The following is a 6447-nucleotide window of genomic DNA, read 5'->3' on the forward strand; positions in this document are numbered from 1 at the left end:
CCCTGGTCTCTCCCGACCTCTAGGCCCTAGCTCCACCTCGACCGAGAGCTCCACGCCGCCGGCGATGTCGCCGTCGTGGCCACGGTCGCCGTAGCGCCCAACCGAGCACACCATCGTGCTCCACACATCACCAGGAGCACGTAGAACGCACCAACGCCTCCCCAAACCCCCTGCAACACTGATCCCGACCGCACCCGAACTCCGGCCGCCGCAGCCGAGCTCGCCGCCGTCAACTCCGGCCACCCCGAGCCCAACCACCACCACCAATAGACGCGGCTCAACCTCAGCAACACGTAGATGCATTCCGCCGTCCATTTGGTCGCCGGAATGGCAAAAAGCACTCTCGCCGCCGTCACGGATCTCGCCGGCGTCATGTCGCCGGTGGGGTTTGACTTGACCGACCTGGGGTTTGACCCCCAGGGTCACTGACGCGTGGGCCCTGTCGGCCAGATGGTTAGGTTAGCGCTAACTACTGTTAGTCAACCCCCCCTGACACTGACAGTGGGCCCCAGCGCCACTAATTAGTAATTAGAATTAATTTAAATCTGTTTAACCCCCCCTGTCACTGACGTGTGGCCCCCACACGTCAGGTTTGACTTCAGCCAGCCGCAGTTGACCTGCTGACGTCACACTGACGTCAGGCTGACGCAGTAATTGATTTTCTGGATTTAAATTAAATCAGGAAATTCCAGAATATTAATTAAACTTCCAAAATTCATAACTTTTATTCTGTAACTCCAAATTGGACAAATTATATATGAAAAATGATCAGAAAAATCCAATCTATCCATCTGTACTATTTTCATGCATGATCAAACAAGTTAAATTGATGTTTTAATCAGAACAAGGAAAAGCACTTTAAAAGGCCATATTTGAATTTGAAATTTGAATCTTTGATTCAAATTTGCTCAAACCCTTCTGGTTTTTAGTTGCATTAGCCCAACACACTCATATTGCCATGTCTCATGCATGCATCATATTGTTGCATATTGTTTGGTAATGTTGTGTATCGGTGCTCTCTGCGGCAGGTTCCGTCCCCGAAGAGTACCCTGATTACCCTAGCGAAGAACCGTATCCGTGCAACGAACCATCAGGCAAGCAACCAACCATTTGATCATATCGATACAATCCCATGTTCTCGCTCCTGCTCTCTTTTACTGCATTAAGACAACGCGATTCAAACTGCTGTGTGCTACGGTAGTTGAACCCATTTCCTCTGCATGACCTGTCATTGCCACAGTAACTAGATGAAACCCACTAGCATGTGTAGGAGTTGATTGAGCCATATGTTTGTGTTGTTCCTACCTTGCTATGCCTGCTATGCTTAGAGTCGTGTCAAGTCTGGTTCATCTGGGTGATGGGCTAGAGTGAAATGTTAATGTCGGTAATGAGAGTGGTGTGGTGAACACGATTTGGTAAAGGTATCGATGAGAGGCCATGTAGGAGTACATGGTGGGTTGTTTCATTGAAGCCGACCTTAAGCACTGAGATCTGTATGTGTGATTTAAGAATCAGCTACTACCATACATTGGGCCCTGAAATATGACCCCGCTCGACTTCTTATTCACCCTAGCTCTCTGTCCAGGAGTTGCAAGTAGTTTCTGGTGTTTGTAGCCTACTGGAGGCCGTGGACAGCGCTGACCGTAGGGGTGGGCTGTGATGCGGTAGGTACGTGGCCGGGTGTACCGAATACCCGTTAGGTATCTCGGGAACCCTGTTCACATCGTTCGGGGCCGTATGGGAAACCTCGGCCGGACTCCCTGCGGATGGAACCTGAATAGGCGATAAACCTGGACTAGAGGCTTAAGTGTTTAGGTAGGTCGTGGTCTACACCCACGTCGGCTCTCGCTTGAAGTCTGCCGAGCACATGTCGTGTGCAGACGCTAAGTGGTGGAAACATGTATGAAGAAGTACACCCCTGCAGGGTTAACATGATCTATTCGAATAGCCGCGTCCGCGGTAAAGGACTACTTGGTTGCCTATACAGTTCATAGACAAGTAAATGGAAACTACTAAAAGCCTCAAGATAAGTGTGAGTGCCGAGGATGGCTCTTCCGTAGGAAGACGGAGGTGGATCCTCGGTAGTGTATTGAAGTGGTGAGTAGTGGACTCGTGTGCGCAAAACTATTTCAAGTTGAAGTATCGTAGGATAGTCTAGCCAAGAGTCAAAGCTGGCTTGCTGCAATAACTCCACCAACCCTTCTTGATACTATGCATGTATGTAGGATCTGATGTAAGTCTTGCTGAGTACCTTTGTACTCATGTTGCTATAATCTACATTTTTTACAGAAGACGCTGCAACCCTTTCTGATGGGTTCTATGTAGACGTTGACATCAACGAGTAGGCTAAAGACCCAGGTGGTGACCCTGAGCTTGTGATGGACCACGTAGTATAGTTAGGCTTCCAAGCCTCTTTTATTTTACTAGTTGTCTGTACCCAGACAAAGTACTTCCGCTGTTGGCTTGTATGACTGTATGACTTGTATGTCGGGTCGTGAGACCCGTATCTTTGTGTATGTTATGTATGGCTCCCTGAGCCTTAAATAAAGTACTTGTATTGTAGAGTCATGTTGTGATGCCTCGTTGTATTTGCACATATCGAGCATATTGTGTGTATGATTGAAATGCTTGGTATGTGTGGGATCTGACCATCTAGTTGTTTATCTTTAGTAGCCTCTCTTACCGGGAAATGTCACCTAGTGTTACCGCTGAGCCATGGTAGCTTGCTACTGCTCTGGAACACTTAGGCTGGCCGGCATGTGTCCTTCTTCGTTCCTGTGTCTGTCCCTTCGGGGAAATGTCACGCTTTGAGTACCGGAGTCCTGTTAGCCCGCTACAGCCCGGTTTACCAGAGTCCTGCTAGCCCAGTGCTACAGCCCGGACCCACTTGCTGATGACCGACACGTTCGAAGCTGGGTCATGGATGCCTGTCCCTGTAAGTCTGTGCCACTTTGGGTTTACGACTAGTCATGTCAGCCCGGGCTCTTTATCATATGGATGCTAGCGACACTATCATATACGTGAGCCAAAAGGCGCAAACGGTCCCGGGGAAAGGTAAGACGACACCCGTGGGAATACCGTGCGTGAGGCCACAAAGTGATATGAGGTGTTACCAGCTAGATCGATGTGACATCGAGTCGGGGTCCTGACAGCGTTGGCATCAGAGCCGGACTGCCTGTAGGTTCTCCAAGCCAAACTGGTCGATGTTGAGTCTAGAAATTCTTTAGTTATATGTAGGGGAATTGTTTGTGGGTTGGAACGTAAGGCTCTTTTTACTCCTTATACCTTATGACATTCTGATCTGAGTCAGTCCATTCTTCCACCGGGGGTTAAGGAATTAGGATCTATTCTCTCTATCAGGATCACGTGTTACTAATCAGTAGTACCTTATAAGTTTGATGGTTACAAGCCTAGTTCAGTTCTACTACCACATTATGTAGCCAGAATGGTTCAGAACTTTGATATGATGATGTTGAGTGTGTACGAAATCCTTTGTCAAATGTCTCAAATCCTTTTTGAGCATTTACAGCTGTTATGCTGCCGAAATTTTGCTAGAAATTCTAATGCCTTTGCATTATAATTGTGCTTTCAGATGGCCACTCGCGACCTCAATCAAGTGGTTCGCCTGACTCGATGCCTAGATGTACCCGGTCATACTGCTAAGTTGGTCAGGGTAATGACTGAGGCTGGATACCGTTGGTATCCTGAGTACACGGTCGAAGAGCAATTCCGAGATTTTAACCAAAGCCAGTATCTCTGCACTGTCAGGATATTTCCATCTTATCCTGGATCCACTGAGCCTCTTCACTGCTCCTATGGACTCGGGGTTACTATCGAGATGGCTATGCAGGACGCCGCCTACTCTATGATGACCATTATGCGAGTCAGATCTGGTCTATTTCGGGACTCTGACTTCCGGTATATGCCAGGATCACTTCCGGGAGCACAAGGATATCTCCAAGCTATTTATGCTGACTCCACTCAGGAGGATTCACGGACTCGCACCACTGCTGAGATGCTCGAGGATAAGGACCGTGAAAATCGGGCCTTAAGGTTAGAGCTCTTCAATACCCGTGCTGACCACTGGGCCACTTTGACTCGGTTCGCACCGGCGGTGCAAGCTGGATTCTCAGATATGCGCGATCTCTATCCTGTGAGATCTGCTCTGCCAGACGTGATGGTTTGGCGTGATGTAGGAGGCATCACCCCACCTCGCGGTCCCCGCAGGCCACCGTTTGCTGGTCCAAGGCCTCATCCTAGCCCCTATGGTCCACAAGCTCCGCGAGATCGTCTGTTTCCGGATGAACATGTTGAGCTTCCAGGCTATGGAGGTGACTTCTACGAGGACTACTACGGATCGGTCTGAGTTAGTGGTAGTACCACTAGTTCGCACTAGCTGTGTCGTCTATCGTCCCGCGTGACTCGTGGGTTATGACCTAGTTGTACTCTTTCCGGAGGTGTAGAAAAATAATGTATAGGAGCTTGGAATGCCTCCGATGAGATGTAATCCTTTTCTCACCATAATAGTACTTTGTTTGGTCTTGTACTAAACCTTGTATGGTGTGTATGACGATGGAATAAAGAAGCAGTTTCTGTATCTACCATGTCATACGGATGATCATCTTGCATTCCGAGATATTTCTTACATTATGTATCCCATGTCGGAATTTCATCATTCTGACTAAATCATTGTCTTGTTTACCTAGGATGGTCAACACGCGCGCCAACCCTGCTTCCCAAGAGCAGGCCGAAGGCAGTGAAGCCAGGAATGAAAATCTGCCTCATCCTCCTTCACTAGCCGAGGTGATGATGGAAGCTGAGAGAAACAAGCGGGAGACAAACCGTTTGTTGGAGCGTATTGAACAGAATACAGCACACCATCAGAGGGCTAACGTGGTGTCACTCAGTGATTTTATCAAATTGCATCCACCCACGTTCCACCACTCCGTCGAACCTCTCGACGCTGATGACTGGCTTCGCAGTATCTCTCACAAGCTGCGTTCCGCGCTGGTAGCGGAGGCTGACAAGGTCACCTTTGCTGCATATCATCTTGAAGGCCCCGCCAGTCTATGGTGGGAGAATTATGGAGCCATGCGCCCAGCGGGCCATGTCACAACTTGGGCTGAATTCAGCGAGGCTTTCCATGAACATCACATTCCGGAGGGTCTCATGGACCGTAAACGTGAAGAATTTTGCAGTTTCACCCAAGGCCGACTTTCTGTGGATGCCTATAGCAGGGAGTTTGGTAATCTTGCACGATATGCAACCGAGGAAGTTTCTACTCACGCCAAGAAGCAAGCAAGGTTCCGTAAGGGCCTTAGTCCTGAGCTTCGCCGCGACCTCCGTCTGCATGAGTGCACATCTTTTTCGAAACTTGTCAACAAAGCCATCAGTGCTGAAACTGGTCAGACTGACTATGACGCAACACGCAAGCATGGACGTGACATGGGTTCCTCATCCGGTGCTGGTCCTCAGAAGCGCCGCGTGTGGGTACCCAACACCGCCCTGCCACCCAGGTTCACACCGAGGCCATCTTTCCAGGCGCCTCGCCCCGCTCAACAGTCTGCACCAACTAAGCCCTATGGGGGTCCAACCAATAATGCTCCTCCACGTACCAGTTCCGTGACTTGTTTCAAGTGTGGGGAATCTGGTCACTATATGCGTGAGTGTCCCCAGACCAACCCCAATCAATCTGCTAAAGCTGTTGGCCGTGGCAAGCCGACAGGGAAAGTGTTTCATGCTAAACCGGTCACCGCTTCACGTGGCCATGTCAACTGTGTCTCTGCCGAAGAAGCTCAAGAAGATCCCAACGTCGTTCTCGGTACGCTTCTTGTTAATTGCCACCCGGCATCTGTTCTTTTCGATACAGGAGCCTCTCATTCTTTTATATCTGAAAATTATGCTCGTTTGCATAACGTTGCATTCTGTGACTTGCCATCCTCCATGGTAATTCAAACTCCGGGATCCAAATGGCAAACTTCTAGAGTAAGCCATGGAAATGAAATCCAAGTCGATAGACTTGTTTTCCTCGCATCTTTGATAGCCCTTAAATCTTCAGATATTAATATCATTTTGGGTATGGACTGGATGTCAGCTCATCAAGCCAAAATTGATTGCTTCTCTAGGACTGTTCAACTCACCCATCCTTCGGGGAAGATAGTCAATGTTTTGACTCGAATAGCCAAGCGACAATTATATTCTCTTAACGCCAGCCCTTTGCCAGACCTTGAGGACGTTCCGGTAGTCCGTGACTTCCCGGATGTCTTTCCAGAGGAATTGCCAGGTGTTCCACCTGACAGGGATGTTGAGTTCGTAATAGACCTCATTCCAGGAACCGTTCCGATTGCTAGAAGACCTTATAAGATGGCACCCCTAGAACTAGCCGAGCTTAAGAAACAACTCGATGAATCCTTGAAAAAGGGTTTCATCCGACCTAGCTCATCTCCG

The sequence above is a fragment of the Triticum aestivum genome, chromosome 5B, assembly GCF_018294505.1.
Source record: "Triticum aestivum cultivar Chinese Spring chromosome 5B, IWGSC CS RefSeq v2.1, whole genome shotgun sequence".
NCBI lineage: Eukaryota > Viridiplantae > Streptophyta > Magnoliopsida > Poales > Poaceae > Triticum > Triticum aestivum.